Source organism: Mirounga leonina, unplaced genomic scaffold, assembly GCF_011800145.1.
Source record: "Mirounga leonina isolate KUSES-001 unplaced genomic scaffold, KU_Mleo_1.0 Mir_114, whole genome shotgun sequence".
NCBI classification, from domain to species: domain Eukaryota; kingdom Metazoa; phylum Chordata; class Mammalia; order Carnivora; family Phocidae; genus Mirounga; species Mirounga leonina.
In genome coordinates, this window is record NW_023270265.1 from 15,469,237 (window position 1) to 15,490,571 (window position 21,335).

The following is a 21,335-nucleotide window of genomic DNA, read 5'->3' on the forward strand; positions in this document are numbered from 1 at the left end:
ATGATATATATGTGTGTGTGTACACACACATTTGGATATATCATATATATATTATATGATATATATATATATGTATCTCCTATTGGTTCTATTTTCATACATATATAAAGAGAGAGATAGATAGAGACAGAGAGACAGAGACACCGAGAGAGATTGAGATTGAGATTTTGATTGATTTGGAGAAGTTGGTTCATGTGCTGTGGAAGCTGGCAGGCTGGGAATCCGGAGAAGAGTTGATTCTGGGATTCAAGTCTGAAGGTATTCTGTTGGCAGAATTCTCTCTTCTTCTAGGGGAGGTTGGTCTTTTTTTAAAATTAAGGCCTTCAGGTGATTAGATGAGGCCTACTCATGTTATGGAAAGTAATCTCCTTTACACAAATTTTACTGACTTAAATGTTAATCATATCTGAAAGTAATACCTTCACAGAAACATCTAGAATAATGTTTGACCAAATATCTGGGTACTGTTGCCTAGTCAAGTTGACATAAAATTAGCCATTGCATATATTGAAGGACTATTTTGTTCAAATTGTAAAGAATATTGGGTAAATGCAATGGGTGGCATTAAAGGGGGAACTTGCTTGCTGTTTATTTCTTGTAGAGGAGACAAGCTTTAAAATGTGTTCTGAAGGCCAGGGAGTTTATGGCCCAGTGTACACAGTATGGAGAGCATCCCAAGAGGGTAGATGAGAATGAACAAGGGTAGAGTTGACTGTGGCATGTACAAGGGTCCTTGAGAAGATTTGTCCTGGCTGGACAGACATATCTTAGAAGGTGAGGGAGGTAAGACTGAAGAGTGAGGCAAGCCCCACTCTGGTTTCTGCACTTCACTGCAGTAAGTTGAGAAGGTGCTTGCTCCAGCCTAAGATGACAGCTGGCTTGGTGCAGGGCTGTCTGCACAACCAGCATTATATGCTATATTATGTGATGTGAAAAGAATTCCTTTTGCAGGAAGCATTTCAGATGAAATATAATTGCCTTAGATTTTTTGGTTGTAAAATGTGTTCCTCTATCGACTTAATAAAGATGCTTCAAAAGATCCATGTATTTGTGAAGAAACATGATAACTTCATATGTGAATTGCTGCCAGAGGTAATTCCAGTCTCTAAGCCTTGAAATATTTTTGGATCCTTTATTCTGAAATAGAAATAGTGCCCAGTAACTTTTTTTTTCAAATTACAAATTAAATAACCTAATTAAATTTTTAAATGTAATAAGTATAAAAATACTTTGTGGTATAAAAAAACCCCTCTATCAATAAAAATAATAATTATTATCAGAGAGGAAAATAGCACAAATAGTGGTAGTTTGTTACAAAATAGCCCCTAATGAATTCTCTCTCTGTCCATATCTCTGCCTCTTTGCAATGTGAATCTGCTTGTTTCTTCCATCAAGTGGTAGAGTCTGTTTCTTCACCCCTGATGCTGGGCTTTGACATGTGACTTGAACTGGCCAGTGGGACATCAGCAGGCATGATACAATCAGAGGCACCATGTGCAGTGAGTCACCCCTCTCAAGCCTCCCCTCTTGAAGTGCTGCTTGCTACTACATAAAGAAGTTTAGGAGGAAGTCCACACGCAAAGGGAGGCTCAGCCTTCCCCACTGAGCCCCGTCCCTGTCTGACCTGGACCCAATGCAGCAGCATGAGTAAGTCAGGTAAGGTGAGCAGAAGCCAACCCATGGAACTGTGAGAAATAGGAAATCATTGCTGTTCAAGCAACTAAATTTTGGGTAGTTTGTTTCCTAGCCATAGCAAACAGAAACATCCTGTGATAAATGGCCGGAATATATCTCTGTATTCTAGTCATGGTTCTATTACTGAACCCTCAAGTTGCGCACAGTCCAGTGAGGGAGGCAGAAATATAAGTAGGTCACTTTGTTACAGTGTGGTGAATGCCCAGGAAGGGCTCCGGGCTGCTGTGACCTTGATCTCTCCTCTGTCCCTCTTTCCTCATCTCTAAGGATCAGGCACTGTTCTCTGTAGGACAAGCTTTGAAGAGCAAATGGAGGAACTAGAGGAAGTAGACTATTTCTGTACTTCATTGAAAGTGTTTTCTATCTCTAAACTCAGTCAGTCTCACACTTCCGTTTCTTAGAAGTGAAACGCTGAAAGAACCCCAACAGATCTCTTTCCCTTTTGTTAACTGAGTGTTTTCAGAATTTTTGTATTTGTCCTGTGAGCAAGGGAATGCCCATGAGCATTCCTCCTTAACTTTCCTCAGGTTCAGAATCTTTTGGAAAATCTGGATGTTAGTCCAGGTCCTTCACCCAGTAATCCTCCTTGGTTCACCTAATTCACACACATGATGGAGTGGTTCTACTGAGGTCTCCAGGGTCATTGGAGAAGATGGTAGTCACTGTCTTTAGCTGAGTCCCATCTGCCCCACATTATTTTCTCCCTTACTTGCTCTGTTGCTCTGCTCCTTGGGATTCTCAATGACACATACTGGCCTTTAAGTCTGCAACACATCTCTCTCTTGCCCATCATTTGCTTTTTTTTTTTGTTTTTAAGTTTATTTAAGTAATCTCTACACCCAATGTGGGGCTCAAACTCAACCCTGCGATCAAGAGCCGCATGCTCCATCAGCTGAGCCAGCCAGGTACCCGCCCCACCCACCACTTGCTTTTGGTTAAGAACGTAGCAGCCGGTTCCATCAGTTTTCCTTAGAGGCCCACTCTCCTCCCATGGGGCAGCATTGTTGGGCATACCTGGAGTCCACTCTTCCCTTCTTCTTGAATCATCTACTGGAATAGTTTAAAGATATGACTCTAAGTTTTATAGAGCTGTAATAGTTTAAGGATATGTTATAACATATATATAACACATAGTTATAATAGTTTAAAGTTAGGGACTGCAGTTCTAAAACAGTATTTTTCTGTGGTTTATGATATAAATTTGCAGGTGAACTCAATGATAGTTAAATATCTTATAAGTTAGACAACTATCTGAAGCATGTCTTATTGCCTTAAAATAACCACTTTTGAAATATATAGATTATTGTCTTTCTTGAATTTTTAGCAAATACACCCATTACTTTGGTCAGACGATACTTCATATACATAAAAGTTCAGGAAAAAGCATGTTACTATTTAATACTTCACATGTGGATTCCATGTTATCTTCTGTATCCATGGTGATTATAACGCGTCTCTACCATAACAAAGCCAGCAACACGCTTGGTTTTAACTTTGTTTTTCCAATAGCAGTGCCACAGTGAGATAAAAAAGAAAAAAACCTATGTATTTTAGGTTCAACTTATAACTCACCGCAGGCTACCATATTTGGTGAAATATAGCTATGAAACCTTGGGCAAGTGGCTTAACCTTCTCTAGGCCGTGTGTAAAATGGCGATAAAACGGTTTCTCTACCTCCTGGCACTGCTGTGAGAATTAAATGAGTTAATAATGCACGTGAGGCACTGAAGTTTTTGCGGGTGCTTTCATCTGTTGTTTTTCCTCCAGCATTATTATCCACAGGTGTTATATCTACACTTTTCACCTTTTTTTTTTTTTTTTTTGCTTTATCATGTTTATACTGTTTATACTTTGAATTTCATTTTCTACTTTGGCATTGCTTATGTATTTTTTAAAATATAACATTCATTGATTTTATCCTTTATTACCTCTAGTCATGTTCTGAATTAATTTAGGAGATTTAAAAATTAACCAACTATTGTCTTTAATTGTTTCTGAGTTTCTGAGTAAACTTTAGTCTGTGGGATATGTTTGTGTGTTTTATGATTTCTTCACTTTTGGAAATTGCATATAAATTTTCTGGTAGTTACTGCTTTATTCTGTTGCATTTAAATTTTTAAATTCATTTTGTATTTTAAAAGAACTCATTGTCTTTGAAGTTCAATCTTAACAGGTAAGTTTATTTATTTATTTATTTATTTATTTTTATTTTTTTAAGATTTTATTTATTTACTTGACAAAGAGAGAGAGTTAGTGAGAGCAGGAACACAAGCGGGGGAGTGGGAGAGGGAGAAGCAGGCTTCCCGCGGAGCAGGGAGCCCGATGCGGGGCTCCATCCCAGGACCCTGGGATCATGACCTGAGCCGAAGGCAGACGCTTAATGACTGAGCCACCCAGGCGCCCCAACAGATAAGTTTAAATAACAGCTTTGTCTCAGACTGTTTTCTAGTGAGTGGCATATGGAGACTTTGTGCTGTTACTCTATCGTCTTCCCTAAAATCCTCAAAACCATGAAGTTTAATTTTGGTCTTTCAGTAAAGAGTAGGAGTAGGGTAATCTTTATACCTTAAGGTTTTTGCCTTGCTACCCATTGGTCTAGTGAGGGCTAGTTGGTGGCCCATGTGTGAGCTGCTTGTGGGAGAGCTTTCTTCCCTAGCTTCGTCAAAGGAATAAGGCTTCGAGGTGATCTTGTTAATGTGATAGCATGTTTTGTGCCCTTGTTTAACCATGTATATATGTCTTTTGTAGCTTGGATTACTATTTTGCTTTGGATTTTTGACTCAAAGATCGTAATTTTTCATTTGTCACTTACGAAACTTGTTTTCTTTTGTCTTAAATGTGCAAATAAATGCTCACTCCAAATTTAAAAAAAGTTTTTATCAGTAATTCCCAACAATTTGTAATTGTGGCCTTTTAGAATTCTTTTTTTTTTTTTAAGACTTTATTTTTAAGTAATCTCTACATCCAATGTGGACTTGAACTTACAACCCTGAGCTCAAGAGTTGCATGCTCTACCAAGCGAGCCAGGTGCCTCTAGAATTATTCTTAAACCACATGGATTACATTTCACTATATTTGAATTACATTATAACTTTGAACTTAGTCTGATGTGTTCATCTGTTGCAACCATTTAAAGATCAATTGTTTATTCCCAATGGATATTGTACAAGAATGAAAAATAGTGTATTTGTGCTGCTGTTTTCTAAATTTCCACTATGGTACTTGATCAGCATTTGAGATAGTGAGCAGTGTTGGTTATAGTTTGAGTTACATATGAAATTCCCAGCTAGTTCTGGCTCTTCTCTGAGAGAGAGTGATCTATTCAACATTTATTGAATGGATTTTATGTGATAGTCATCTGGGTAGAAAGAGGAAATATAAAAGTAAACATGGGATAGGTTATCTGTCTTTGGGGAGATTACAGCCAGTAAGGGAGAAAGTCATTAATTAAAGAATTCAATAAATGTAAAGTTCCAACTGTGATAATTGTCAATGAAATAGAAGTTCTTCATTGATGCTGTGAAGACCTGTAAGTGTGAGATTTCCTCAGGATGGTCCTAGCATGAGGGGAAGGAAGAGCATTGCAGGACAGCATATATAGAGTTCCTGTGGTAGGAAGAAGCTGGGAAGTCTGAGGGGACTGAAATAGGCCACTGTTGCTGGACTGTAGAGGGAGAGAGTGGTTCAAAATGAGATTGGCTAGAGAAGTAGTGGTGAAAGCACATAGGGCTTTGTAGACCATGTTAAACAAGCATCTTAGGTATAATTTACATTCTGTAAAATTCATTAAATTCTGTAAAAATTCTGTAAGTGTATACTTCATGAAGTTGATAAATTTGAAGTTATGCACCTATTTTGAGACATTTCCATTGCCCCCAAAAGTTCCCTGGTGCCCATTTGCAGTTAATGCCTGTCCCTACCCCAACACTAGACAAGCACTGATAATGCTGTCTGTCCCCATGAATTTGTCTGTTCAAGAAACTTCATAAAAATAGAGTCATAACATTTGTAGTCTTTTGTGTCTAACTTATTTTACTTTGCATAATGCTTTTGAGGTTCATCCATGTTGTAGCATGCATCATTAGTTTTGTTCATTTTAATTGCTGAATAGTATTCCATTATATGGATATGCGACATTTTATTTATTTATCAGTTTATGGAAATTTAGAATGTTTCCAGTTTTTGACTCTTATGAATAATGCTGCTACGAACATTCATATATAGGTGTCTTTGTGTAGACTTAAGTTTTCATTTTTCTTGGGCTGATTCCCAGGACTGAAAATTTCTGGGTCAAATGATAAATTTATATTTAACTTTCTAAGAAACTGCCAAACTGTTTTCCACGGTGTCTCTATCACTTTACATTCTCACTGGCAATACATGAGGGCTCCAGTTTCTCCACATCCTACAGTCGATAGTGAATGTCTTTTTGACTATCACCATTCTAGTGGGGATATAGTATTATCTCATTGTGATTTTAATTTGCAGATGATTTCATGAGTTTATTAGCTATTTGTATATATTCTTTGGTTAAAGGTCTCTTAAAAGCTTTTGCCCATTTTTAAATTGAGTTGTTTGTCTTCTTGAGTTGTAGGAGTTCTTTATATATTCTGAATACAGGTCTTTTATCAGTTATATGATTGCCAAATATTTTTTTCACTGTTCAGTTTTCTTAATGATGTCTTTTAAAGCACAAAAGTCTAAAATTTGATCAAGTCTAATTTGTCAGTGTTTTCTTTTTGAGTAAAATGCAAAAAGGTAGTCATTGAAGCCACAGTTACGGGTTACATAACCCAGGAAAAGGGAACACAGAATGAGAAGCAGAGAGAGTAAAATGGAGCTTTGGGGAATCCTACCATTTAATATTCTGTTAAAGGGGGCGCCTGGGTGGCTCAGTCGGTTAAGCGGCTGCCTTCGGCTCAGGTCATGATCCCAGGGTCCTGGGATTGAGTCCCACGTCGGGCTCCCTGCTCAGCGGGGAGTCTGCTTCTCCCTCTGTCCTCCTCCTTGCTCGTGCTGTCTCTCATGCTCTCTCTCCCAAATAAATAAATAAAAATCTTAAAAAAAAATTCTGTTAAAGGAAACAGATCTACAAAGGTGAAGGACAAGTAGGAGGAAAACTATGAGAATGTTGCATCATGTAAATCAAAAGAAGAGAATATTTGAAGACTAGGAGGGGTAAAGGTGTCAGGTCAGATAACATAAGCACTAGAGAATGGGTCAAAGAAGAAATCAAAAAGTACATGGAAACAAACGAAAATGAAAACACAGCAGTCCAAAACCTTTGGCATGAAGCAAAAGCATTTCTAAGAGAGAAGTTTATAGCAAAGGCCTGCATCAAAAAGCAAGAAAAATCTCAAATAAACAACCTATCCTTACACCTAAAAGAGCTATAAAAAGAAGAACACACAAACCCCAAACCAGCAGAAGAAAGGAAATAATAAAGATTAGAGCAGAAATAAATGATATAGAAACAAAAAACCGTAGAACAAATTAATGAAACCAGGAGCTGGTTCTTTGAAAAGATTAATAAAATTGATGAACCTTGAGCCAGGCTCCTCAAAAAAAGAAAAAAAAAAGAGAAAGGATTAAAAAATCACAAATGAAATAGGAGAAATAACCAACACCACAGAAATATAAACAAATGTAAAAGAATATTATGAAAAACTATATGTCAACAAACTGGACAACCTAGTAGAAATGGATAAATTCCTAGAAACATACCCTAGCAAAACTGAAGCAGGAAGAAAGAAAAATTGAACAAACTGATAATAAATTCAAAATGGATGAAAGACCTAAATGTGAGACCTGCAACCATAAAAACTGTAGAAGAGAACACAGGCAGTCACTTCTTTGACATAGGCCATAGCAACTTCTTTCTAGATCTGTCTCCTGCAGTGAAGGAAACAAAAGCAAAAATAAACTGTTGGTACTTCGTCAAAATAAAAAGCTGCACAGCAAAGGAAAATTCAATAAAACTAAAAGACATCCTATGGAATGGGAGCAAATATTTGCAAATGACATATCCAGTAAAGGGTTAGTATCCAAAATGTATAAAGAACTTACAAAACTCAGCACCCAAAAAACCAATAACCCAATTAAAAAATGAGCAGAAGACATGAACAGACATTCTCCACAGAAGACATCCAGATCTCCAACAGACACATAAAAAGATGCTTGACATCACTTATCAGGGAAATGAAAATCAGAATTACAAGAGATATCACCTCACACCTGTCAGAATGGCTAAAATAGAAACAAACAAGTGTTGGTGAGGATGTGGAGAAAAGGAACCCTCTTGCATTGTTGGTAGGAATGCAAACTGGTGCAGCAACTCTGGAAAGTAGTATGGAGGTTCTTCAAAAAGTTAAAAATAGGGGTGCCTGGGTGGCTCAGTTGGTTAAGCGTCTTCCTTCAGCTCAGGTCATGATCCCAGGGTCCTGGGATTGAGCCCCATGTCAGGCTCCCTGCTCGGCCGGGAGCCTGCTTCTCCCTCTCCCTCTGCTGCTCCCCCTGCTTGTGTTTTCTTGCTCTCTAATAATAAATAAAATCTTTTTTTAAAAAGTTAAAAATAGAACTACCCTATGATGAAGTTAATTGCACTACTGGGTATTTACCCCCAAAATATAAAAACACTTAATTCAGAGGGATACATGTACCTCTATGTTTATAACAGCATTATCTACAATAGCCAAATTAGGAAGCAGGCCAAGAGTCCATTGATGAATGAATGAAGAAGATGTGGGGTGTGTGTGTGTGTGTGTGTGTGTGTGTGTGTGTATACATACATACACAATGGAATATCATTCAGCCATAAAAAAAACAAAATCTTGCCATCTGCAATGACATGGTTAGAGCTAGAGGTTATAATGCTAAGTGAAATAAGTCAGTTAGAGAAAGACAAATACCAAATACCATACGAATTTACTCACATGGAATTTAAGAAACAAAACAAGCAAAGGGAAAAAATAGAGAGAGAGAGACAAGAAGAGTCTTAAGTATAGAAAATAAACTGATGGTTATCAGAGGGGTGGAGGGTGGGAGGGATGGGTGAAATAGGAGATGGGGATGAAGGAGGACACTTGTCTTGATGAGCACTGGGTAATGTATGTAATTGTTGAATCACTATGTTGTACACCTGAAACTAATACAACACTATTTAACTCTCCTAGAATTAAAAGAAAAACCAATAACATGAGAGCTAGAAAATGTCCTTTAGGCTTAACAGCATAGAGAACACTGTTGACTTTACTGTATTGAAGCCAGATTGCAGTGAGATGGAATGTGCATAGAAAGTGAAGAAATGACAGTTTAGAAGAGCTCTAGAGTATACAAGAGCTCTGTTTTGCTGTCAAAAAGTAGGATATATGGGACAATCCAAATTGTGGATCAGAGATTGTAGCACTCAAAGTCCTATAACTGTGCTCCACTTCTCCACAACCATTGTTTTGCTCCCCAGGGTGGCTGTGTATATCTCAGTTGTGTCTTCTCCTAGTTGCCTGGATATTCTCAAATGATATGCTTATCCTTTTTTTTGACTTATAAGTATTAGAAACTTTCTGTTGACTTCCTTTCATACCCCACCTCTCTTTTCCCAATCCTCCTGATTTGCTTATATCACAGTGTCGTTTATAGCATTAAAGTGTTTACATCATTATCAGTATTAAATATTGTTCAGTTTAGAGCTGAATGATTACATTTTCACTCTGCTGTAGTTTTGTTGTTAATTACTTTTTATTTTCACTTGTATGATTTTTATTATACTTATCCTCAGTTCTCTAAGGTATCCATATTATCTGTTATTCTGTCTTCCCTGTTGAGACTTCTTTTGTTCTGGAGACCTGTCCCTGGAAGTGTTCCATATGTCTGTTCCATTCTGTACTATACTTCCTAGGCCTGCTGTGTAGCTATAAGCCTGGAACTTCACTTTGTGTGCTTCTCCTAAGTTATAATGACTATTTTGTGCATTCTGTGTTTTTCTCTTCCTTGATTTAGTCCTTTATTTCACTAGAGTACATCTTCCCGGAATTTTCTTTAAGAAGGTGTGTGGGAAATTTATATTCTGACTTCACTCATACCATGAGATACCGTTATTCTCTTTTCTCATTTATTTGATAGTTTGGCTGGATATGAAATTCAGTGTGGAATATTCCCTCAGAGCTTTGAAGGCATTATGCCTCTGTCCTCTAGATCCATTGGTGCTGGTGCTGTTAAGAGGTCTAATTCCATTTGATGTATTTATCTCTTTGGGATGTAATACCCCCTACTCCCTGGTCCTCACTCCCCCCCCCCCTTTCCTGAGGACATTTTCTTTTTCAGATTTTTCTTTGCCCTTGGTATCCTGGGGTTTTATGATTATATGTGTTCATGTGGACCTTTTAAAATTTTGTCTTATTTTCTTTTTAAAATTCAGTTCATTGTACTAGGTGCATACTGGGCTGTTTCAATCTGGGGACTTGCATCTTTCAGTTTGGGGGAACTTCTTGTTCATTTCTCTCATTATTTCCTTCCCTCTGTTTTCTCTGCTCCTCCTTTCTGGAACTCCGTTTGGGTCAGATGTTGGAATTTCTAAACTGATCTGCATATACCCTTATATCCTCAGATCCTTCTGTCTTCTCTGTCTTATTTTCTCTGTCTTCTCTTGCATACTTTTGTACTTTTTTGGGCAAGCTCTGTGACTTGATTTTTCTAAACCTTCTGTTGAATTTCTAATTTTGCTTATAATTTTTAATTTTCAAGAGTATTTTTTTCTTTTTCATATTATCATATTTTAGCTCTGTGGATGGTATATCATCTGTACATCTCAGAGGATATTGACTGACTTACTTAAAGGAGTTTTAAAAACTTTAGAAAATTATCTTTATTCCCCCTAGTTGTTGTTGTTGTTTTGTATGTATTATTTTGGTTACTTTCATTTGGAGCTCTTCTTCCAAGTTTGATCAGTAAATAAGAAAGGCCATGAACATTTTCTGTGAAGTGGGGGAACAGAGGTTGGATTGCATTAAATTGAATTGTGAAAGGCAAGAAAGTGAAGAACATTGTGCACAGGTCAGAAAGTTTTGTCGTAGAGGGAAACAGGATAGGAGAATTGGAAGCGTTTTTATTTTTGTTTTTAAAATGGGAGATCCACAAAGTACTTTAAAATTATTTATTGATGTGGAATTTAATAAATCTTTAGTAGCATCTAGTATTTCCTTGGAAAACTTACTTTGTTGATGTGAAGGAACCTTTGAAAGGAGAGGATCAAAGTATGAGGTAGGAGGATCGCTGATAAGTGAGGCCACTGAATAACCAGATGAAGAGGAGGGCAGAGAGCCCAGGTACATTCCCAGAGCAGGGGTCTCCTTTTCCTTTAAATCACATAATATAATTCACATAACTCATGAAAGCGTTGGGGACAGTAGGCAAGTTTATGTGATTGGTGGCAGGAAATTGAGGAGCTTTTATAGTAAATGCAGTTTGAACAGCAAAAGTGCCTAATCTCATGGTCAGACCCTGGGCACATGGGCTTTCTTCACAAATAGACATCTCTTGTTAAGAGAGAACAATTGATTCTCTTGGTGGAAAGAAGGCATCTACTATTTTGGAACAAGATATAACCATGATTAGAAGGAAAACACATTTATTGAGTCCATGTTTATTCTTTTCTGTGTTCTGTGAAAGGTGATGGTTCCTGCCACAGATATGTTTCTGCCATAGTAACAGGGATAAACATATACTGAAAAAAAAAAAAAAAAACAATGTAAGCAACAGGGCTTTCTAAGTGTTGGACAGATGCTCAGATTTATTAACAGTGGATGAGTAGTAACCTCCTCTGTGCGCCGTATTATAATACTAGACTCCTGTTTGCTACATGTTCATGTTCTGAGTCTCCATTTCTGCTGGTGTGTAATAGCCATTCCATTTTGTGAGAAATATACAAACTAGAAATAGTGTGACATGAAAATATTAATGAAGTCTTACTATGTGTAGGATATGAAATAATGCAGTCTCCAAAATCAGTAACTTTAGAATGAAAGTCAGACATAATAAAACACTGTGAAGAAAGGTAAACTGTTACCACAATGCACAATGCTGTTTTTATTTTATTTATTTATTTTTAAAGATTTTATTTATTTATTTGAGACAGAATGAGAGACAGAGAGCATGAGAGGGAGGAGGGTCAGAGGGAGAAGCAGACTCCCTGCCGAGCAGGGAGCCCGATGCGGGACTCCATCCCAGGACTCCAGGATCATGACCTGAGCTGAAGGCAGTCGCTTAACCAACTGAGCCACCCAGGCGCCCTCTGTTTTTATTTTTATTTATGTATTTATTTTTAAAAGATTTATTTATTTATTTGTCAGAGAGAGAGAGAGAGAGAACACAAGCTGGGGAACAGCAGGCAGAGAAGAAGCAGGCTCCCTCCTGAGCAAGGAGCCTGATATGGGACTCAATCACAGGACCCTGGGATCATGACCTGAGCCAAAGGCAGACGCCTGACCGACTGAGCCACCCAGGCGTCCCAACACAATGTTGTTTTTAAAGGGAGAGAACTATGCAAAAATATTAAAGGAAATGCTGAAAAAATTGAGAAGGAGCATAAAACGAGCACCATGTGTCCTGAAAAGGCATCTTCCTACTTTATTCATGTACAAATTAACATATTTGTAATTATAATGTGTGTATAATTTATATCATCTGCAAGAGAAACCTATGTTTCTCTTGCTTCTAATGCCTACGTAACATTCCTTTGATTGTACAGCACTGCGATTTAATTAGCTTTTCCCCAATTTGAGGAAATTAAGGGAACTTTGTGTTTTTCTTTGCTGTAAATAATGTTATCGTGAAAATCTTGGGGCTTGTAGATTTTTGTGTATTTTCTCAGGCTAAGCTTCCCAAAGGTAAGCTCTTCCACAGTTTCTCAGCCCTGTTGCTCAGCATTTTTCCTGATAGGCATTCTGAGTTTATGATACTATCAGAGGATCATAAGAACATAGGCTCAGCACTTAGTGGTCAGTGGTAGGTTTCGTCATATTTTTTGTAGAATTTTGTGAAGAGAAAAAATGGTTCTTTGAGCTCTTGCTTTTCCCTGATTATTAAAATGTTAAGTGAGGACCTTTGCTGTGTCCTCTTTTGTGAAGCAGCTGTTCCTAAGCCCATTTTATCTGTGGGGATTTTAATGTTTTTGAAAAGCTATTTGTATTAACTTCTTATATATAAAAGATACTGATTTTCTGTCCTGTATTCTACAAATGTTTTCCAGTCTTTTTTTTTTTTTCTATTTATTTTTGTTTTTAATTATAGGGTCATATCTATAAATCCTTTTCTTTTGTAACTTTTTTCCATTAATTTGAAGCTTAGGAAGTCAGTCTCCCTTTAGTTCCTTAAGATATTCATCCTTAATGCATTTTATGGTTTTATGTGGATTTTTTAAACATTTAACTTTTATATCCATCAGAATTTATTTCAGTGAATGAAGTGTGAGTCTTAATTGATATTCTTTTCCCTTCCAAATTCTTACCCAGTTATCCCAACATCAGTTAAGAAGTAATTTGTCCCTGAAAACCTACAGCGAATACCATTCTCAATGGGGAAAAACTGAGAGCTTTCCCCCTAAGGTCAGGAACGTGGCAGGGATGTCCACTCTCACCACTGCTATTCCACATAGTATTAGAAGTCCTAGCCACAGCAGTCAGACAACAAAAAGAAATAAAAGGCATCCAAATCGGCAAAGAAGAAGTCAAACTCTCACTCTTTGCAGACGATATGATGCTTTATGTGAAAACCCAAAAGACTCCACCCCAAAGCTGCTAGAACTCCTACAGGAATTCAGTAAAGTGGCAGGATATAAAATCAATGCACAGAAATCAGTGGCATTCCTATACACCAACAACAAGACAGAAGAAAGAGAAATTAAGGAGTCAATCCCATTTACAATTGCACCTAAAATCATAAGATACCTAGGAATAAATCTAACCAAAGAGGCAAAGGATCTGTAGTCAGAAAACTATAAAATACTCATGAAAGAAATTGAGGAAGACACAAAGAAATGGAAAAACGTTCCATGCTCATGGATTGGAAGAACAAATATTGTGAAGATGTCAGTGCTACCTAGAGTAATCTACATATTCAGTGCAATCCCCATCAAAATACCATCCACTTTTTTCAAAGAAATGGAACAAACAATCCTAAAATTTGTATGGAACCAGAAAAGACCCCGAATAGCCAGAGGAATGTTGAAAAAGAAAAGCAAAGCCGGCGGCATCACAATTCCGGACTTCCAGCTCTATTACAAAGCTGTCATCATCAAGACAGTATTGTACTGGCACAAAAACAGACACATAGATCAATGGAACAGAATAGACAGCCCAGAAATGGACCTTCAACTCTGTGGTCACCTGATCTTTGACAAAGCAGGAAAGAATGTCCAATGGAAAAAAGACAGTCTCTTCAAGAAATGGTGGTGGGAAAATTGGACAGCCACATGCAGAAGACTGAAACTGGACCATTTCCTTACACCACACACAAAAATAGACTCCAAATGGTTGAAAGACCTCAATGTGAGACAGGAGTCCCTCAAAATCCTAAAGGAGAACAGAGGCAGCAACCTCTTTGACCTCAGCCGCAGCAACTTCTTCCTAGAAACATTGCCAAAGGCAAGGGAAGCCAGGGCAAAAATGAACTATTGGGACTTCATCAAGATAAAAAGCTTTTGCACAGCAAAAGACAACCGACAGAATGGGAGAAGATATTTGCCAATGACATATCAGATAAAGGGCTAGTATCCAAAATCTATAAAGAACTCATCAAACTCAACACCCAAAGAACAAAGAATCCAATCAAGAAATGGGCAGAAGACATGAACAGACATTTTTCCAAAGAAGACATCCAAATGGCCAACAGACACATGAAAAAGTGCTCAATATCGCTCGGCATGAGGGAAATCCAAATCAAAACCTCAACGAGATACCACCTCACACCAGTCAGAATGGCTAAAATTAACAAGTCAGGAAATGACAGATGTTGGAGGGGATGAGGAGAAAGGGGAACCCTCCTACACTGTTGGTGAGAATGCAAGCTGGTGCAGCCACTCTGGAAAACAGTATGGAGGTTCCTTAAAAAGTTGAAAATAGAGCTACCATATGATCCAGCAATTGCACTACTGGGTATTTACCCCAAAGATACAAATGTAGGGATCCGAAGGGGTACGTGCACCCCGATGTTTATAGCAGCAATGTCCACAATAGCCAAACTGTGGAAAGAGCCAAGATGTCCATCGACAGATGAGTGGATAAAGAAGATGTCGTATATATATACAATGGAATATTATGCAGTCATCAAAAGGAATGAGATCTTGCCATTTGCAATGACGTGGATAGAACTGGAGGGTGTTATGCTGAGCGAAGTGAGTCAATCAGAGAAAGACATGTATCATATGACCTCACTGATACGAGGAATTCTTAATTGCAGGAAACAAACTGAGGGTTGCTGGAGTGGGGGGTGGGGTGGGAGGGAAGGGGTGGCTGGGTGATAGACACTGGGGAGGGTATGTGCTATGGTGAGCGCTGTGAATTGTGCAAGACTGTTGAATCACAGATCTGTACCTCTGAAACAAATAATGCAATATATGTTAAGAAAAAAAAAAGATAGCAGGAGGGGAAGAATGAAGGGGGGGAAATCAGAGGGGGAGATGAACCATGAGAGACGATGGACTCTGAAAAACAAACTGAGGGTTCTAGAGGGGAGGGGCGTGGGAAGATGGGTTAGCCTGGTGATGGGTATTAAAGAGGGCACGTTCTGCATGGAGCACTGGGTGTTATGCACAAACAATGAATCATGGAACACTACATCAAAAACTAATGATGTATGGTGATTAACATAACAATAAAAATTTGAAAAAAAGTTATTTGTCCCTTTCCTATAATTTTGGGCTGTTATTTTACTCTTCTGTATAATTCATTCAGTTTCTGGACTGTCTTTTCAGTCTTCTGTATCTTGCTGTTTTAATAATAATTATTGCTTTGTTATGTCTATATTTCAAGAGGATTCATCTCTATTGCTTCTTTCTCAACATTTTTATTTGATCCTCTCATTAATTCTTATGCATAATTTTAGAATCATTTTGTAAAATAGAAAAATCTTGCTTAGACCTTGAAATTACATTATATATATGCTTTATTTGGGAAGAATACAAATTATTATTATAACAAACTATTATAGTTTTCAAATATACTCTGAAATCACTGAAGGCTTTTCATTAAAAGTTCTTAAGTAGCTTTTATGTCATTCATCTCTATTTCATGATTTTTGTTATGTTGGTATAAAGGAATATTAGTGACATTATATATATTTTTTTCCAAATTAATACTTGCTTTTATTAAATACATCTGGTAGAACCCCTTTGACTAGCTTGTTAGTAATGAAGTCTGTTAAGTTTCCGTGTGAAAAGCACACTGGGATATGTCACTCTGTAATGTCAGATGCAATATTGTCCCTCCAGAAAAATGTTGTTGGTTTTGTGTGATTCATTGACAAATTCAAAAGATGGTGTGACTGTTTTCTGTAGCTCCTGAGGAAAGTATAAAAGGATTGCCCCTGAGCTGAGAATGAGAAGGGCATAGATAAAAGTCATGTAGTGACATTATATATTTATGTACTTTTTTCTTACACTAGAATTCATTAATGATTTTATACAAATGTTTGTTTTTATTTTTTAAAAAAATTTTAAAGAGCTTTTATTTTTTTAAACATTTTTTTTTTATTTGAGAGAGAAAGAGAGAGAGAAAGAGAGAGAGTATGAGAGCGGGGAGGGTCAGAGGGAGAAGCTGACTCCCTGATGAGCAGGACTCCATCCTGGGACTCTAGGATCATGACCTGAGCCAAAGGCAGTAGCTTAATGAACTGAGCCACCTAGGCACCCAAATGTTTATGTCTTTAACTGATTCTGGTAGTTCTTAGAAAATTCCTTTGGACTTTAGCTCTCTTATTATACTATAAAGTTTTCTCTCTCTCTTTTTTTTAAGTAGGCTCCATGCACAGCGTGGAGCCCAACACGGGGCCTGAACTCATGACCCGGAGACCAAGATTTGAACTGAGATCAAGAGTTGGACACTTAACTGACTGAGCCACGCAGGCACCCCTGTAAAGTTCTCTTTTTAAGTCTTATCACATTAGCAGAAAAAATCTAACTATGTATTAAATAGTAGTAGTGGCAATGTGCTTATTTTGCTTCTCGGCTTAATTAGAATGCCTCTAGGAGTTTTGCTGTTTGAGTGTCAAGTTAAATTTTGGTTGAGATGGGTGTTTTTTAAAGTTAGCGATTCTTCATTGCTGTTTAAAAATTCTGTATTGATACTGGATTTTATCATTTGTTTATAGCATCTAATGTCATCAACTACTGATTCTGCAGGTTTTCCTTGGAAAATGGATTCTGTGCCTGTGTATTCAGGTGTCATGGTGTGTTGGTGATTCCCAGTGTACACTGTGGGCATATCTTGGGTTTCCCACAGGCATGTCAAGCTCAGTGTGCCCTTGGTGAACTTCCCTTAATCCCCCACTCCTCTGTGCCTCCTGGTCTTCTGGATACACAGTGAGAAACCAGGGTATGGTTTGGTCCCCTCACTAGATTATGTCAGTCCTCCTTTTCAAATGGTCTCCCTTTTCCCGCTGTCCACATTGACTGTGTTAAGTCCTGCTTTGTTCATTCAGTGCTGTGTATTACAGCTGGTCTCCTCTCTCATCTTACTGCCTTTTTTTTTTTTTTTTTTTTTTGTATCTGCTAGCTTCTGTACACAAGCTTCTCATTTTTTGTATGAAATGTGCTTCTGATAAGAACAGGCTTAACTTAAAGTTGTTTATTCTGAGTGCCATTCAGGATGTTACTATTCAACACCACACAATGGGTAGGAGCAGGCTGCTGTTGGAGCCTGGCACCCTGTAAGGAGGGGTGCAGGGAGGTATGCAGACCTGTGGTGACTGTCCCTCAGGGAAGCTGTGACTGGCATCTTTGTCTTCTCCTGGCTGCCTCTTTGTTGTCTCTATTTGTCCCAAGCATCATTGTTGGAATGGGTAGAATCTTTCATTTATCTTGACCATTTGGAAAGCACATAGAATAGCTTGATTATTATGCCATGCTGATCGTCGTCAGGATCAGGCTTTCCTACTTCTCCCCTTGTAGGGATAGCATTGTCAGCCTTGTTTCCCCTCAGAGTCATGCTGCTAGAGGTCCTAAATGTCAGAAAGGATTTGAAGTTCTCAGTTGTGTAAATCTTGTATCAGAATGAGGTGTAGGAAGACAGAAAATAGTATTGGAAAGACAAAGCAAATGAACTGGCCCTTGTGAGGCAGTGAGGGAAATCATTGCAGATGCCTGAAAAAGCAGGCTGGAAAATGTGCTGACGTTTGTGCACATGGACACAATCTTCTTTGGTCTTTATAATAACCCTGTGAATGCAAGAGAGATTATTACCTTTCTGTTTTACAGATGAAGGAGACAGAGCCTTTGAAATTCCTCAGTTTGTCCAACATCACACAGTATTCAAGAGTCAAGGCTTAAACTTAGATTTCTGGTTGCTGATTTTGCACTCTTCTTGTTATCTTTCTCAAAACCAAAAAAGCGATAGGATAACAGTGGCTATCTCCATATCGTCGGATAAATTACGTAGGGATAGCACGAAGGAAAACAGTTTTATCTATCTTTTTAAAAAAATTCAATTAACATTAATGTATTATTAGTTTCAGGGTTAGAGGCCCACTGACCATCTGACCATTCATCAGTCTTATATAATACCCAGTGCTCATTACATCAGCTAGTTACCCCATTCCCCCAACCCCCACCCCTTCAGCAACCCTCAGTTTGTTTCCTATGATTAAGAGTCTCTTATGATTCTCTGATTTCGTTTTTTTTTTCCCTCTCTTCTCCTATGATCCTCTGTTTTGTTTCTTAAATTCTACATTAGTGAGACCATACAATAATTGTCTTTCTCTGATTGACTTATTTCGCTTAGCATAATACCCTCTGATTCCATCTACTTCATTGCAAATGGCAAGATTTCATTTTTTTGATGGCTGAGTAGTATTCCATTGTACCACATCTTCTTTATCCATTCATCTGTTGATGAACATCTGGGCTCTTTCCATAGTTTGGCTATTGTGGACATTCCTGCTATAAACACTGGGGTGCACGTACCCCTTTGGATCACTGCATTTGTATCTTTGGGGTAAATCCCTAGTAGGGCAATTGCTGGGTCATAGGTTAGCTCTGCTTTCCACTTTTGGAGGAACCTCCATACTGTTTTCCAGAGTGGCTGCATCAGCTTGCATTCCCACCAACAGTGTAGGAGGGTTCCCCTTTCTCCGCATCCTCGCCAACATCTGTCGTTTCCTGACTTAATTTTAGCCATTCTGACTGGTGTGAGGTGGTATCTCATTGTGGTTTTGATTTGTATTTCCCTGATGCCAAATGATGTAGGTGGAGCATTTTTCATGTGTCTGTTGGCCATTTGTATGTCTTCTTTGGAGAATGTCTCTTCATGTCTTCTGCCCATTTCTTGATTGGATTATTTGTTCTTTGGGTGTTGAGTTTGGTAAGTTCTTTATAGATTTTGGATACTAGCCCTTTATCTGATATGTCATTGGCAAATATCTTCTCCCATTCTGTCGGTTGTCTTTTGGTTTTGTTGACGGTTTCCTTTGCTGTGCAAAAGCCTTTTTTCTTGACCAAGTCCCAATAGTTCATTTTTGCCTTGTTTCCCTTGCCTTTGGAGACATGTCTAGCAAGAAGTTGCTGCAGCCGAGGTCACAGAGGTTGCTGCCTGTGTTCTCCTCTGGGATTTTGATGGATTCCTGTCTCACATTTAGATCTTTCATCCATTTTGAGTCTATTTTTGTGTATGGTGTAAGGAAATGGTCTAGTTTCATTCTTCTGCATGTGGCTGTCCAATTTTCCCACCACCATTTGTTGAAGAGACTGTCTTTTTTCCATTGGATATTCTTTCCTGCTTTGTCAAAAATTAGTTGACCATAGAGTTGAGGGTCAGTTTTCTCTATCTTAATTCATAGTAATTATTTATATATTCTTTTTAAAAGCAGCTTTATTGAGATAATTCACATTCATTACAATCCACTCATTTAAAGTATATAATTCTATGGCTTTTTTTTTTTTAAGATTTTATTTATTTGACACAGAGAGAGTGAGAGAGAGAGAGCACAAGCAGGGGGAGCGGCAGGCAGAGGGAGAGGGAGATGCAGGCTCCCCGCTGAGCAAGGAGCCCCATGTGGGGCTCGATCCCAGGACCCTGGGATCATGATCTGAGCCGAAGGCGGCCGCTTAACCGACTGAGCCACCCAGGTGCCCCTAATTCTGTGGCTTTTAGTATGCTTAAGAGTTATGCAACATGACCATAATAAATTTTAGAACATATTTATTACTCCAGAAAGAAACCCTTTTAGCCATCAGCCCCCATCCTCGATCCCTACCATAGTCTTTGGCAACCAGTAATCTAATTTCTGTTTCTATGATTTGCCTGCTCTGGACATTTCATACAAATGTAATCATACAATATTTGGTCCTTTCACTTTGTGTAATTTTTTCAAGTTTCATCCGTGTTGTAGCATGTATTCATATTTCATTCCTTTTTGTTGCTAAATAATATTCCATTATATAGACATGTTTTATTTATCCATTCATTAATTTATGGACATTTGTGTTATTTCCACATTTTAAGGAAGATCCAGACTGTTTTCCAGAGCGGCTGCATATTGTTCCACCAGCACTGTCTGAGGGTTTCAGATTCTCCACATCCTTGCCAACACTTACCTGTCTTTATTTTTTTTTTATTATGTTATGTTAATCACCATACATTACATCATTAGTTTTTGATGTAGTGTTCCATGATCCATTGCTTGCCTATAACACCCAGTGCTCCATGCAGTGTGTGCCCTCTTTAATACCCATCGCCAGGCTAACCCATCTCCCCACCCGCCCTCCCCTCTAGAACCCTCAGTTTGTTTCTCAGAGTCCATAGTCTCTCATGGTTTGTCTTCCCCTCCGATTCCCCCCCTTCATTTTCCCCTTCCTGCTATCTTCTTCTTCTTCTTTTTTTTTTTTTTAACATATAATATATTATTTGTTTCGGAGGTACAGGTCTGTGATTCAACAGTCTTACACAATTCACAGCGCTCATCATAGCACATACCCTCCCCAATGACTTATCTGTCTTTAAATATAGCCATAATTGAATGTATCTCATGGTTTTGACTTGCATTCTCCTGTTGGCTAATGATGTTGAACAACCCATTTTTCCTTTTTTAAAAGTTTTTATTTTAATTGCAGTTAGTTAACAAACAATGTTATATTAGTTTCAGGTATGTAATATAGTAATTCAACACAGTAATTCACCCTGTGCTCATCTCCACAAGTGCACTCCTTAATCCCTGTCACCTATTTGACCCATCCTCCCATCTCCCTCTCCTCTAGTAATCTGTATAATTAAGAGTCTCTTGAACAACACATTTTTCATCGGGTTATTTGTCTATTTATTGTTGAGTTGTGACAGCCCTTTATATATATTCAACATACAAGTTCCTTATTGTATGTTTTGCAAAATGATTTTTTTGTGTTCTGTGGTTGTCTTTTCACTTTCTTGATGATATCTGTTGAA

The 21,335-nt window shown here is 38.0% G+C and overlaps 1 protein-coding gene across 3 annotated transcripts in view; it reads left to right on the plus strand.

Moving 5' to 3' along the window:
- The window catches only part of MARCHF8 (membrane associated ring-CH-type finger 8), a 134,010-nt gene that overhangs the window by 35,827 nt on the left and 76,848 nt on the right, over window positions 1-21,335 (plus strand). The window contains exon 1 of one of the 3 annotated variants that reach the window (XM_035024051.1): window positions 16,777-16,815. The exons of the other annotated variants lie outside the window; for them this stretch is intronic. The gene's annotated coding sequence lies outside the window, so the exon portion shown is untranslated. Of the gene's footprint in view, window positions 1-16,776; window positions 16,816-21,335 lie in introns of those variants that run through there. 3 annotated transcript variants of the gene reach the window in all.